The sequence below is a fragment of the Leopardus geoffroyi genome, chromosome B2 (genome assembly GCF_018350155.1).
Source record: "Leopardus geoffroyi isolate Oge1 chromosome B2, O.geoffroyi_Oge1_pat1.0, whole genome shotgun sequence".
In the NCBI taxonomy this organism is placed as follows: domain Eukaryota; kingdom Metazoa; phylum Chordata; class Mammalia; order Carnivora; family Felidae; genus Leopardus; species Leopardus geoffroyi.
Genome location: NC_059332.1, coordinates 62,369,630 through 62,386,027, shown reverse-complemented (window position 1 = coordinate 62,386,027; position 16,398 = coordinate 62,369,630). Strand labels below are relative to the sequence as shown.

At 34.1% G+C, this 16,398-nt stretch overlaps 1 protein-coding gene and 1 long non-coding RNA gene across 5 annotated transcripts in view; one reads left to right on the top strand and one right to left on the bottom strand.

Moving 5' to 3' along the window:
* ADGRB3 (adhesion G protein-coupled receptor B3) overlaps positions 1 to 16,398 on the bottom strand; it is a 734,277-nt gene that overhangs the window by 448,827 nt on the left and 269,052 nt on the right. The window lies entirely within an intron of this gene.
* Positions 3,390 to 8,112, top strand: LOC123608573. Its single transcript, XR_006717311.1, has 2 exons — positions 3,390 to 3,839; positions 6,947 to 8,112. It is a non-coding gene; the product is annotated as an uncharacterized LOC123608573 (long non-coding RNA).

The window sequence follows — 16,398 nt, the reverse complement described above, 5'->3', positions numbered from 1 at the left end:
CTAAACTTTTACTTTCTTCAAGAGGCACCACATACAAAGTATGTATATAGTTATTTTCTAAGGCCTGATTTTAATTCTCTGCACAGGATATATCAATATCAGTTTTATTTTTGTTGTTGTTATTTGTTTAATAACAGTATCCATAAATCCACTAAAATGTGACCTTCATAAGAACAGCAGTCCTGGGGCGCCTGGGTGGCTCAGTCGGTTAAGCGTCCGACTTCGGCTCAGGTCATGATCTCGCGGTCCGTGAGTTCGAGCCCCGCGTCGGGCTCTGTGCTGACAGCTCAGAGCCTGGAGCCTGTTTCAGATTCTGTGTCTCCCTCTTTCTCTGACCCTCCCCTGTTCATGCTCTCTCTCTGTCTCAAAAATAAATGAATGTTAAAAAAAATTTTTAAAAAAAGAACAGCAGTCTTGTCTGTCTTGCCCATCACTGTATATCGTACCTCGTTAAGTGACTGAAAAATGTTTTGGAAGGGAGAAAGAGGAAAAAGAGAAAGAGAGAAAGGGGAGACATTATTTTTATTAAATGACATCATGTTCTTAAGCTTATCCACTGCATTCCTCAGATTTATCTTTCAATTCACAAGCATTTTCCTCGATCATGCCCAAGTTAGTCTCTAAGCAATCTAATGAATTTTTTTAGTGACTGCGTTTTATTTTTGATAATTCTAGTTTTTCCAAATTTATTTTCTTCCATGCTGTTCTATATTTATTTTCTTTATTTTTCTTTACTCTTTATTATTATTTATTATTTCTATTCTTTTTAAAAATCACTTTAAACATATCTTTTTCGATTTACTTAAAGATTATTTTTTTCCCTAGCTCTTAGTGTGCTCCTTGTGTTGTGTACACAGATTCTCTTCCATAGTCTTCGTTTTCTCCGATAGTTCATTTTGTTTTATTTTATTTCATCTTATTTCTATGGAGGGTTCATCTTGCATAGTACTTTCCCCGCTGTGAAACTGCTATCAGGCCTCAGTGTAAAAATGCCCTTCCATAGCAGTAACTTTCTGGGTTTTCGGTTGCTACATCAAAAATATATAAATGTATAAATTCATACCTTACCCCCACGTGGTATATGCTAGTATTTGTTTCTTTTTTTTGGGGGGGGGGTGGGGAGGATTCATTTTTACCTTCTGAATGAAGGCAAGCTTCCTTTCCACTGCTTCCCAGAGCCATTGAGAGAAATTTCCCTACAACTCCTTTTAAACAAAGGGTAGTCTTTGAGGCTCCAGGCTTTGTGTAGTTGGATTGATTTAGTTCCCCAAACCTACACAGGCCAAGGACACTCTCCTCTCTATGAAGTAGCACTGAAATCCTAATTCTTAGCCATTTAGAACTCATAACTGTGCAAAATAGTTAACATCCCACAGCTCACCTTTAATATTTTGTCTTTTTTATCATTGCAGGTGTCTTTTATGGACACCTATACATTTCTCTTTCTTTTAGTTTGGTTTATTTTTCTGTCTTGACATTTTATCCAGACTTTTCATGAGTTTTTAGCAGATCTGATATCCATTCATATCAGCTCATTCTGTCATGTTGCTAAAATTCTTTCCAATGAGTTAGACACTATAATTAGGTGCTATCTTTCTTATGAGTTAGGTTCTATTATTAGACCCATTTTGGATACACAAAGTATGAGGTTTTAAGAGGTTGTGACATTTGCCCATCATTTTACAGCTAAGATGTGTTGGGTCTGGGACTCAAAAAAAATCACATCTAATTGTTGCTTAAACCATTTTCTCACATGTAAGGCCATATAGTTAATAGGACCACGAGAATCTTTTTCAACTTTAAAATTAATTTTATCTCCTTGCACTTTGCATGGTTTACTTCCCTAAATTGGAATATGTGGTTTTATGGTGTTAACCATGGTAGAATATAGAACCAGACTAACACATGCTCACAGTTTTTATAATCTCAGCTGCGAGTCCCTTCCAACTGCTTTGTAGGTTTTCCTTGATACTCCATGGGAAGAAAAATATCCCAAATTAAGAGCCTCACAATGCAAATTGATACTAAGATGCTCTAAAAAAGAGCAAAATCTTACAGGGTCATTAAATGAGGTTGGATATAATGGAAATACGTTAATGGTGAGTAATGTATCACACTGCTTCTTCCCTGATGTTTTCACCCTTGGCAACAGATGTCTTTTTAATTTTGCTTCTACTAAAATTTCCTTTATTGAGCATAAATAAGAAGATGCATTTATATTTTGAATGAAGGATTTAAAAGTGTGAGTACCAGGCCACATTAGATTCACTCTGGAGGATATTTATATATCCAATCCTTAAGAGAAATTTATATATTCAATCCTTAAGTTACTGAAACCGAAAAGGCATGAATTTCCATGTCCTCTATAGACTGTAAAGGTTTTCTGAGTCTAATTCTAATAAAAGGATAAAATTCTCACAACAGTACTCAATTCTTCTCAGTAAATGGCTGAGAAAGAACTGAACTCCTTTACCAGACAAGCAATCTGTTAATTACTCATAAAGGTCACAACTGAATCACACAAGAATTTAATTTGTCTGTGTAACAGTGCTCTATGTTTTCCTCAAACCCTATGATTTCAGAGAACCAGAATTTCCCACTACCTCAAAACACTAGGTTGACCTCAAAAACAAGCCTGGAAAAAATATCCTTGCAAACATTAAAAAATGAAACACGAACAACTACCAAATGATGTTTGACATTTAAGAATGACCTTTGTGTAGCAAATAAAGTCATCTTCCAAAAAGCCAATGTTCAAACTTTCCCAGAAATAATTTGCAAATGAAAAGAGATCACCAGCTAAAAAAGTAATTACTAGCCATAAACCTTTCCTTTTTTGCAAACACCATTGAAATTAGTGAAGTTAAATGTCCAGATTAAGTAGAAATGCTCCATCAGTTCTCTCATAACTTTTTTGACATTGCTGAATCAGTTTTGATAACTCTACTGAATGAACATTTTAAGTTTTAAATCTCCTTCTTTTGCAGCCCCCCTTATGGATGGAGAGATCCTATGTTAGCATCCACAGTGTCTCACTATATTTAGTGACTTAGACATCTAAACAAAGACAGGTTTGCTCTCTCTTGACCCCAGGTTTTGCCTTCCAAATCTCACACTGATTCTATAAAAAACAATCTCCAGGCTTTAAGCAGAAGATTACGTGGAAAAGCATTTAAATCCCACCCTGAGACCAGCCAGTAAGTGATATGAACAAATACATTAACAGAATTAACATAAAGTGATCTTATGAACTTCAACTCAGAATCTCATGTATGTCAATAAATCCTTTCTTTTGTGCTTAAGTAAGGATACCAACATTTCTTCAGCACCTACTGTGTCACTACCCTTTGGTAGAAGAAATCCGCTACCTCATTTATTTATGTGTGAAATAAAAATTCTTACTTCATCATCCTATGGAGAGGTGAGGAAATGAAGGATAATGTAAAAATATCCAGTTACACTAGAAATAAAAAAGCTGAAATTGAAAATTAGGTATGTCTGTGTTCAAAGCCAATGTTCTCTCTTTTACAATACTAAAAGTAAATGCAGAAAGGTAGGGTATCCTTCACCCATATAAAAGTAATTCAAACTCATTACAGAAAAAAATATGTGTATCCTTACTCTACTACCAAAAAATTCTTACTACCAGTGTTTTCTGTTTTAGACTCATTTGGGGGGAGTGGCATATGTCATAATATGTTATGATGCCCCCTTGAGAACTTGTGCCACGAGTTAACTAGTGCAAAGATTTCACTGTTGAGGACAAATTTACTGAATTAAAATCTCCAATGTCTCCTAGCGACAGAAAGGCAACTTTGACCATTGAGAGTCATCCCAAGGTAAGAATATTGACAATTTTTTTTCCAAAAGAAGAAAAAGAGGAGGTTCTTAGGGAATCACTGGTAAATTTAGGGGAAAATAAAACATTTCCTGATCGGACATTCATTTAAATCACCAGGCTTGCTTGCTAGTTCAGGTGCTGTCAGATAAAGAGGAGAGAGCAGCAGTGGGAAATGCTTTTATGAGCCCATGTCAACTGCAAATACAGGAGTGGATTAGTATCTGCAGCTAAGGAAAGGGGATAAGGATTTGGAAACCTTCAGGATTTAAAGATAAAGAGATTTAGAAGCAACAGAAATGTTACACTCTGTCATCAATCAACAAGTCACAAATGGAATTACTTATGAAAAGTTTATGGCTCTGCTTTGAGTTGAAGGTGAGAGTGAAACTTCTTAATGGAAATGTTAGCAGACAGGCTGAGAAAGTGGATATGAGGACACAGTTTTACCGACTTTTTACTGTGATAGAAATTTAGGTGAGGTTTACAAGGTAAATGAGGACCATGAGCTGCTTTTGGAGAAAGCCCACAAATTGGGGTGGGAAGAGGAAAGCAGAACTTTGAAGTAAGATGAAGAGAAACAAAGTAGCCAGAAAAACTAGGAGTATTTCGGGAGAGTGTTTCATCAGAGAAATCCAGCTGAAAACATTCAATGAATAGAGGGAATGCTTTTGGGGATTCAGGTCAGGAGATTTGGAGATTAGGTAGTCATTGCTGACCCACAAGAAACAAATGATTTCCAAAAAGATAAAAATAAAGTAAATTGATTAGAAACAGAAAAGCCTTAGAATTGATCATTGATTGGTAAATCCAATACATGTGTCTGTTTGAGACTCTACCAAACCCAACGAGGAAATAAAAATACATGTAAAATTCAAAGGACAATAAATAACTACATAATTCATTGATTTAATATTAAAGAGAGTAGTATTTTATTTACAAATATTATTAGGATTTATTTGAAATTAACAATTTTCAGAAAAAAATAATAATTTAAGAAGCAGGAGAAATTTGGTTGTCCAAGAAACCAAGAACACAAAAAAGTTGTTTAAGAACAATATGCAAATAAGGACCATATTCATATACATTGGGTTGAGGTTTACTCTTAAACTTTTATAACTAACTTATTTTCTGATACATACAAAATGTTCTAGGACTTGAAAATGATGAAAATCTATCTAATTTGTTTTATAAAATTGGGAAAACCCAGGGATAGCAAAATAATGACAAAAATGGTTAAAATTAAAAACCATGAAGCAAAACAATTTATATGACAATCCTAAATTAAATACTAACAATATGACAATCCTAAATAAAAATTAATAGTGCATGAAAGGAAAAAAATATCTCTCACAACTAAGTAGGGTATTTGAGGAGTTAAATATGTATTAATATCAGGAAGTTTTTGAGAAAAATACATTTTAATAGAACAGGAGAAGCACTAAATTTGCCAACTTTTCCTAATTAAAATTATTTTAAAACTAGTAATCCTTAATATAATTAGGAAAAACAAGTCTCAATCAATAGTCTTATCATACTTGGTAATGAAACTCTACAGATATCCTCATAAGTAAAAGTACAAAACAAGGATGCTCATAAAAACAATAATTATTTCATACTGGTTTGGAAGTAGATTCAATACAGTTAGACCCAAAGCATTTATACAACAGATGATAATGGGAAAAGAAACAAATTGTCCGTATTTGTAGACAACAGAATTATTTAGCTAGAAAGACCAATTTTATAACTGGTGGAATTAATAAGAGTTCATTATGCCTGAATATGTGATAAAAAGTACTTACATTAATGGTTTGTGACATCAACAGTAAATTATAATTTTTAAAAGCATACTAAAAACAAAGTGTGAAACAATTAATTTAACACTAAATATTCAAAAGCCATTTGAAGCAAAACTACAAATCTTAATCAGAATTATTGAATATGTCAGACACTGTGCCTAGTGCATCAAATTATTATCTTATTTACTCCTTACAATTATCCTTTGTTTACTTTTTATGTTCCTTTGAAGTCTAGAAAGATGAAAAACTTGCCTAATGTCTCACAGTGAAGTGGCAGGAAGAGGACGAACGGAGTGAAGGAAAGAGGAAGGAAAAAGAGATGGAGAGAAAGAGATGGTGATAACACAGGCAAATATTCACAGATGCGATAGGCTTTACTGTGAGAGATGTACTGTATGCAGTACAAGATTTCACGTATCACAAACATCATAAATATAATCTAAGATTGAAAAAGAACAGAAGATATGTATGGCAATGTTACCTGTGCACACAATTAACAGACCAAAAAAATGATAATAACTAGTAAACAGACTCACTCCACTAGCAACCCAAAAAAGATGAACTACAATGAAAAGAATTATTTTAATCTACTAGATTAGCAAAAGTTAAACGTTAGACAATACTTTTGAGAGCATAATGAAATGAGTGCTCAAAGAATGCTATTGGAATCTAAACTATCTCAAAACTTTGCTTTTAGCATTTTGACAACTTTTACTAGGAACTTTACAATTGTCAATATTCTTTGACTTGGCAATTCTTTCCTGAATATATCTGATTAAAAATAGTAGAGACGTGATCAAACATGTATAACCAAATGTTTATTACAGAGTCACCTGTAATAACAAACAATTAAAAATTAAAGAACTAGTAACTAATGAAATTAATGCAACACTTGAAAACTATTTTCAAAGAAATCTTAATGGCAAAGGCAAATATTCTTGCTACATTTAGAAGCACAATAAAAGAAGAAAAAACTAAAAAGAAAAAAACACAGGCCCACAGTTTATTTTTGTGAGATTATAAATAATTTTTGTGTGTCTTTATAATTCATTGTCTTTTGTAGGCTACCCACAATGAGTATGTAATATTTCTAAAAATCAGGAAGGGAGCATTTTTAAAAAATGGTGTTTAGCAGTTTCTCTAAAATACAGGGAGGGAAACTAAATTCATGTATTTAAGGAGGCTGTGGTCAAGTTCATTCATTCTGTAGCTGAAAAGAAAGGAGTAAATTGGGACAATAGCCAGAGGGGAGACTAGAGTTTGAATATTTGGGAAACTTTTTAACCTAATTTGCAAAACTCATTTACAGTCTGAAGACAATCAAAGAACTGCTGTGAAGCAAGGAGACATGGGGGTGATCACGATTTCTGCTCAGTGCTGTGGAATGATGAGGTTGAAGATGGAGGTCATGGACCAGCCTGCAGCAGGTAGTCTCTGAAGTGGGACACCTGTAATTGTCTGCTTGGCCAACCAAGCAGAAAGGGAAGCCTGCTAGAGTTCTCAATGCCATTGTGATTAAAAGAGATCACGGCCTATTTTGCTGCAAAATACATCTATTCACAAATAGCCTTATAGTTTTAGTCTACAATACAGAGTGTTTTTGCTCAATTCTTATGGACAGGAAATGGAGAGATGTCATATAGTGAGGAACAGGGTTAACTTATTAATTACTCTTAAAGCTACAATCTCAGAACAGGCTTTGTGGAGTTCACATGAGCTGGAGAAAGGATAAGAGTAGCATTAACAAAGTAAATCCAGAGACTAACTACAAAACCCTATATATGTATCCTAAATGTTTGGGTTTTTTTTTATCTTTAGGAATAGAGTTCTAATAAACCACAACAATATTTTGGACCTATTTGGGACTATTAATAAAGATATAATTCTTGCATAATGACACTACACATTGGCCAGATAATATAAAATATGAGAGACAGTCTCAATGACCTAAACATTCATTTTCTTCATTATGATGGCATTAATATGAGGTGTCTCATATTGGTAGTCTAAAAACAGTGGTCATATCCATCTTTATAAATGGAGAAAAATTCAGTTCCCACGTAACATCATCAGTTTTATAAACATGCCTCACTTTAAATTGAGAGGGAAGAAAGATTGACATTCATAATAGTCCTAACACTGCTGAAGTGATAGAAATCACAATAAAACTTCATTAGGTTAGGTGTTTGGAGAAGGAATGACATTGGGGATTAGTTTCAGTATTTTAAACAGGGAGAGATGTGAAAAACAGGATGTCAAAACAGAGGGTCTCTGGATGTCCATGGTTGAAAGTATTTCCAAGGAAACACCTTAAATGTTTATCAATAAGCAAGAACTAAATAAACTAGGATACAGACAAAATACACAATATTTTGCAAGAAATAAAGTAAGAAGCAGATTTATGTATTTATTGGCTTGGAAGGAACTCGAAGGCACATTGTCACGTGAATAAAGTGTCAGATAACTTACAGCGGATTCCAGTTATTCAGATCTTCATTTAAAAGTGTGTGTGTGGGGGGGTGGGTGGGTGGGTGTGTTTGTGTCTGTAGGTCTCTGTGGATGCACACACAGAGAAATGTCTCAGAAGAATCACATCAACCAACTGTTAATATCAGCTATCTCTTTGTAGGAAAGCGTGATGGGGGAAGTAGAAAAGTATGTACTCTTGTACTCTTTTGAGATTTTTACAATGAACGTGGGTGTATTCATGTATCATCTAGGTTAATAAAAATGTAAAAATTGGCACTGAACAGTTTTTGTAAAAGTCAGTGGATTACAAAAAAATATCAGTCAAGTACAGGAAAATTCAGAAAGGTCCTAATCCTTATAAGTCCAAGTAAATATCATAGAAGACTCTGTCTCTTACAGGCAGTTGTAAATGAGGTGGCTGTGGTTTTGCTAGCACCTATAGTAAGCTGATTATTTAAAAGATGAATATTAGGGAACTGTGACCAACAGAGGGATTCGCATAGTAAGAGACCACTGTGAAAATTCACTCTTCACCTGCACAACACTCCCCTGGCTTTGGGAATGATGTGGCTATTTCTTTCGAGTCTGAATTTCTGAAAATTTCTGGTATCATATGGGGAAAAGTAGTGGGCAATACTTTTGATTAGTGATTCATAATGAAAAAGGCAAACGATCTCCAGGCTACTGAAGAGATGACATGCTGTTTCTTGCTTAATGAAAGATAAATTAAAGTCATTTGACACTGCCATATGTTAACAATCATTTCCCAAGCAGAAAAAAAACATTACTACAGATGGTTTGGTTTAGTGTCCTCGAAAGGTTGCAAGGAACAAACCCACTTTCTGTTAGTACATTTTTTGGTGGGATAATAGACATAGTCTTCAGTGGATAAAATAATAAAATATGTATGGCTGTACCTGTCATTTTAAATAAGAGCTGGAAGTATGAATAATGCCTAATTATGTGTAGGCTGGTTTCAGAATATAGATAAGAAAACACATGGTACAAAACTGTGGATTCTATACACACCAGAATGATGTTACTAGAAACCTAATGCCATGAATGATAAAAGATTTGCAGTGAGTCATCCATACTCTGAGTCATGCATATTTTAAAACACTTCCTAACATGAATTTATATATTATAAATAATGTTTCTTACAGATAAAAAGTAAAAAAATTAACACAAACATTACCAATATAGTATAATTTCTCTCATTTAAAATATGTAAAATATCTTTAACAATATTAACCATTTTTTGAAAAACAAAACCCTTAACCCTTAACCATAATATTACTAATCTAACTTGACATATTGTTTTGAATTTTTTTTTTTATGTAGGCTCTATGCCCAATGTGGGGCTTGAACTCATGACAGTGAGATTAAGAATATCTTGCTCTACCTACTGAGCCAGTCAAGTGTCCCTTGTTTTGCTTTTGTGACTTCCTTTCCAAGCTTTGTCCTTACATATATTTGGATAATTTTGTTTTCTGCTTTGCTGTTTAAGATCATTTTATAAGTCTTCCATTATACTATGCAGTGTACATGATTATTTAAGTATGTTTTTTTTTTAAACTTGTACTTTAATGTATTAATTTGTTGCTCAATTGCTTGGCATTTAAGTTGTTAAAATTTCACAGCAGTATTATAAGTCATGATAAAAAGAATATTTTTAAAATATATTTCTCTCTTTTCAAAATCTTTATTGTAACATGAACATTTAACATGAGATCTAAACATGATATCTACAGTTTTAACAAATTTTTATTTAGTTGGAGTGTCAAACAGCACCTAAAATGACTCTCAATAACCTCCACCTCATGGCATTCACACCCCTGTGTAGTCCCTTGGATTTATGCCTCCAAATAGACTATGGTAGATGTAGAGGGATGTCACTTCCAAGACTGGGATAGAAAAAGGCTATGGATTCTTCTACTGAGTGTGCACTCACATTCTCATGGATCACTTGCTCTGGAGGAAGCCAGCCACCATTTCCTGAGGGTCTATGGAGAGGCCCATGTGGTAATAAACCAAGTCTTCAAATAGCCACATGAGTAAGCCTGGAAGCAGAACCACCCTCCCCACTACCGTCACCAGATGAGTCTTCAGATGAGACTATGTTCTACCCAAATGCAACCTCATGAGAGACTTTGAACCACAGGCATCCAGCTAAGATGGGAGCCACATTCTGACCACCAGAAACAGTGACATAATAAATGTTTGTTATTTGAGCCTGGGTGGCTCAGTCAGGTAAGTATCTCACTTCAACCCATGTCATGATCTCATGGTTCTTAAGTTTGAGCCCCACAACAGGCTCTATGCTGACAGCTCAGAGCCTGGAGCTTGCTTTGGATTCTGTATCTCCCTCTCTCACTCTTCCTCCCCGGCTTGCACTCTGTCTCTATCTCTCTCAAAAATAAAGATTAAAAAAATTTAAAAAAATGTTTGTTATTTTAAGCTGCTAAGTTTTAGGGTAATTTGTTATCCAGAAATAGATAACTAATACAGACTTAGGGCATGTAGGATGCATAGACTAATAATTCCATGAGCATGGTAAAAACAACATACTCTATTTACTGGGGAATAAATTCCTATGTTAGAAGTGATGTTCTTTATAGTGGATTAGACATTGTATAAACCCACAGATAATAGTTTTGGCAGAACCATTGTAGGGAAGGAAGGGAAACTCATATCCAGAATAAGTATCTATTTTAGTTAGAATAAGTACTGTCCTTTCCATAATGGAAGTAGTACAATTGGTTCAATCTCTTAGAGAATAATGGCACATCATAGACACAGTGTTAGGCTCTATTGCTAGTAGACTGGACATTCAGCATTGGAAGTAGCCAGATTGTTGTCTATGAGTTAGAAGTTCATTTACTGAGCCCATGCATAACCTCTATCCTTGTCACCATGGTCATTTTGTTCATGAGCCCATTAGGCAACGATAGGAGTGGCTGGTGGGGGAAAGAAACTGACTGAATCCCATAGAATGAGTCATCCTATCTTCTTGTTTATTAAAATCCTTCTCTGTTGAAGTCACCCTTTAGTGAGTATTCAAATGAGATACAAATACAGTAAAACCTTGGTTTGCAAGCATAATTCATTCCAGAAACATGCTTGTAATCCAAAGCACTTGTATATCAAAGTGAATTTCATGAACACTGACTCATTTGTGATCATGTGACACAAGTCCGGCATCAGGTACTATTCGTACTGCAAGACATCACTCTCTTACCAACTTAAAATGTATTAGAAATGTTTGCTCATCTTGCAGAACACTCGCAGAACAAGTTACTCATGATCCAAGGTTTTACCGTATCTTCAAACTAGTTGCCTATCTGGAGAAGTCTATCCAAATATGTCTTATGCAGACCCTCTTTTGACCAATTTTCCCATCATGTCTTTCCCAAGTCCCTGACAATCTAGCCAAACATTTAGACACAAGCAATGAAACTCTGTAAACCTGCACTTCTGGTTATGCAGGGATAAGAAATACACTTTAGACAATTCTCAAAAACTGGATAATAAGATAAAAATTATTATTATTATTATTATTATGACTTTTAGTTATTATTTTCACACTGCTATTTAATTTTTTTCACTGGTACCAATAATATGTGAGTACATTTACTTCATTGCCATCTTATTAATTATATACATTTTTAAATTTATATATATATACATAAAACACATGATATATATCATATATATAATAACACATGAAATATATATATATTTCATATATATTTCATATAACACACACACACACACACACATATATATATATATATATATATATATATATATATATGTTATTCTTAGTTATCTGTTGAACTCTTGATTTTAAAATATTAATTCAGGGCTCCTGGGTGGCTCAGTCAGTTAAGCATCTGACATCAGCTCAGGTCATGATCTCATGGCTGGAGGTTCAAGCCCCATTACGGGCTTTGTGCTGACAGCTCAGAGCCAGGAGCCTACTTCAGATTCTGTCTCAGTCTCTCTCTGCCCCTCCCTATCTTTCTCAAATATAAATAAACATTTAAAAACATTTAAAAATATTATTTCATTGGACTTCTTTATATATATATATATATATATATATATATATATATATATATATATGTTTTAATTGTGTTATATAATGTTTCCCATTGTTTAGGCAAAGGTTTAAAAGACATTTATATACTAAAATTTATAAATATTTTTTCTTTCTGACACATTAAACCTTAGAAAAATACTTAGCTGAGTCATATTTAGTCTTATTATTGCTATATTTATTTTTTTTATATTTAAACTTGTATTCAATTTAGCCTACAGTTTGGTATATAAATATCATCATAATTATATAAGAATGGCAGAAGCTTTAACTAAGGAATAGTTTCATCTGTCAATTTTTTTTCAAAAAGTTTTTAATATCAAGTTGTAGGTAGGTGTGCACTAGTTTTTAAAAAATAAACTTTTTATTTTAGTCTTGGATTTACAGAAAAGTTGGACAATTAGCACTTAGAGTTTCCACATACCCCACACTCAGTTTCCTAAGCTGGACAATTTCATACACCATACACAAAAATAATCTCAAAATGTATTAAAGACATAAATGTGAGACCTGAAAGCATAAAAATCCTGGAAGAGAACACAGTCAGTAATTTTTCGAAATTGGCTGTAGCAACATCTTTCTAGATACATCTCTTGAGGCAAGAGAAACAAAAGCAAAAATAAACTATACGGACTACATCAAGATAAACAGCTTCTGCACAGCAAAGGAAAAAACAACAAAACTGAAAGACAACTTACTGAATAGGAGAAGATATTTGCAAATGACATAGCTGATAAAGGGTCAGTATCCAAAATATATAAAGAACGTATACAACTCAACACCTAAAAAACAAATAATCCAATTAAAAATGGGCAGAAGACATGAACAGACATTTCTCCAAAGAAGACTTACAGGTGGCCAACAGACACATGAAAAGATGTTTAACAACACTTATCATCAGGGAAATACAAATCAAAGCTACAATGAGATATCACCTCACAACTGTCAAAATGGCTAAAATCAAAAACACAAGAAACAAGTGTTGGCAAAGATGTAGAGAAAAAGAACCCTCGTATACTGCTGACAGGAATGCAAACTGGTGCAGTCACTGTGGAAAACGGTATGGAGGTTCCTCAAAATACTAAAAATAGAACTATCCTATTATCCAGTAATCACACTACTGGGTATTTACCCAAAGAATATAAAAACACTGATTTGAAAGTACATATGTGTCCCTGTGTCTATTGCAGCATTATTTACAATAGCCAAATTATGGAAGCAGCCCAAGGGTCCATCAATAGATGAATGGATAAAGGAGTGATGGATATATGGAATATTATTCAGCCATAAAAAAGAATGAAATCCTTCATTTGCAACAACATGGATGGAGCTTGACAGTATGATGCTAAGCGAAATAAGTCTGTCAAAGAAAGACAAATACAATATGATTTCACTCATGTGGAATTTAAGTAGCAAAACAAAGAAAAGAGAGAGAGAGAGAGAGAGAGAGAGAGAGACAAACCAGAAACAGAATCTGAGAACAAACTGATGGTTACCAGAGGAGAGGTGGTTAAAGGGATAGGTGAAATAGGTGATGGGGATTAAAGAATACACTTACTATGATAAGCACTGAGTAATTATAGAATTGTTGCATCATTATATTGTACAAATATAACATTGTATATAACAATGTATATACCACTGAATGCTAACTATACTGGAATTAAAATGAAAAACCTAAATTTTTTTTTTCAATTTACTATGCTACATTTGTCACCACTAATGAACCAATGCTGTTACATTATTAGTAGCCAAAGTCCATATCTTTCAGATTTCCTTAGATTTTAATGTCTTTTTCTGTTCTAGAATCCCAGCCAGGATACCACCTTAGACTTAGTCACCATGTCTCCTAAGGCTCCTCTTGGCTGTAATAGTTTGTAAGAATTTCCTTTTTTGATGAGATTAACAGTTGTGAAGAGTAGTGGTTAGGTCTTTTGTAGAATGTCCCTCAGTTGGAGTTTACCTGCTATTTTCTTTATTATTAGACTGGAGTTGTGGAATTTGAGAAGGAAGGTCATAGAGGTAAAAGCCTTTCTCATCACATCATATCAAGGGTAGATGTTACCAACTTGTTGTTGTTGACCTTGATCACCTGTCTGAGGTAGTGTTTCACTGGTTTCTCCACAGTAAGTTTATGTTTTCCTCTGTCCATGGTGTATTCTTTGGCAGGAATTCATTATGTACAGTCTGCATCTAAGAGGTGAGGAGTCATGCTCTATTTCCACTTTTAAAATAGTGCCAGAAATAACTTCTGTCTGAAGAAAGCAAATACTCTGCAGTTTTGCTACAATGTATTTCTTTACATTTCTTGCAGTAGACCTATTAAATCTGAAGTGTTGTTTCACAATAAAATTATCTCCATCTCTTCTTTCTGCAATCCTTTTCCCAGGATATAACCACCCTCCCACTAGCTCCACACACCAATTTAGATCAATTGGTTGGCTTATGGCTAAAGGTGTCTTAGCATAGGTAAAGCAGGGCTAAGATTAAAATCTAATACTTCAATAAAACTGGGGGGAAAAATCTAAGGCTGATCTTGTAACATAAAAGAGCTTCCTGGAGTGGTTGTTGGGTGTGGCCAGGAGACCAAGAGATTTACTGATTTTCAGATAACAGAAGTAGTGTTTTGCTTTGTTTGTTTAAAGCTATAGGTTCTGATCCCATAAATCAAGTGTTAGAAATCAGTTTCCTTAGCAAGAATGTTATTGAGGGTGACAAGAACCAAGGTGCCTAGCCAATAGACAGGAATTTTTATGTCTGATGATAAAATTGGATGAGGTGACAATTTTAAATATCACTTCCCTTTAAAATTCTTAAATCCCCATCTCCATCCTGATTCCTCTTAAATGAATTTCTCCTTTCCCACATACTTTGTGTTTGCTATGCATGAAACAGGGTTGTGTCTATGAAACTCACACACCTATGAGATTTTATCTTTGCAAGTATGATTAATTAAGGCAGTAAGGTAATAGTTTGGAGAAGTTATAGTCAATTAAAAAGAGAAGAACTGCTTCTTGGCTAAAGCAAAATTCTTCTCAATATTTTCTGCTTACTACATTACTTTAAAATTTTCATTAAAAAATAGTTATTTCTGTCTCTGTCTCTCTCTCTCTCTCTCTCTTTTTTTTTTTTTTTTACTAGCTAAGAACAACTGTAGGATAATCAGGGAAAACAGAAATTATCACATCCTTTCATGGCACTCTCTGTCCCAAGGTAATTTGGAATTTTTCATCTGGTCTTCCCTCTGCATAGTATGTATCAGGACATAGAGGACATTCAGAAACTATTATAAACTCTCCAATTCTTTTATATATTTTTAAAAAACTGTATGTGATTATTAGCTGTCAGGTCAACATGTTATAAGAGAAGTATAACTTTCAAGCATTACTTGTACTTGAATACCTACCCTTCACCTGTTCATCATTAATTGTATATGTTCCTCTTAAAGGAAGCTTCCAGTTCCATTAATCTTTTAAATCCACAAAAAGATTGTACTAACTTTGTTTTTGACTATTGTCCTTATGTCAGAACTTTAAGTTCTTCATATGGAATTGTTGTCCACAAAAAGATACAACATCGCAATTTGTTCTGCCTCTTGCCCTCAGGTCCATAATTTCTTTTAATAACTAATAATCATGTATTTTGTTTGTATAAATTATTACTCTGATACTTTATATCCTTTTCTTGTCTACTAGTGCAGATGAGATCTGTTACTAACATAAACTGTTTCTTCAAAAATATATAAATTGAGGGGTTGTCTGGGTGGCTCAGTCAGTTAAGTGTCCAACTTTTGACTCGTGGTTCATGAGTTTGAGCCCCATATCAGGCTCTGTGCTGACAGCTTAGAGCCTGGAGCCTGTTTCGGATTCTGTGTCTCCCTCTCTCTCTGACCCTCCCCCATTCATGCTCTATCTCTCTCTGTCTCAAAAATAAACACTTAAATATATATATACATACATATATGTGTGTGTGTGTATACATATATATATATATACACACACATATATACATATATATACACACACATATATATAAGTTAATGACCATTCAACAGAAAAATGATATCACTTAAATTCCCAGGTCCCCCCACCCCTAGGCATTTAGATTTCATTGATCTGCTGTGGGTCGTGATGTTTTTTTGTATTTTTAACAAATTTCTTGGTGGCTCTAATCACCAGAAAACACTGGGAAGC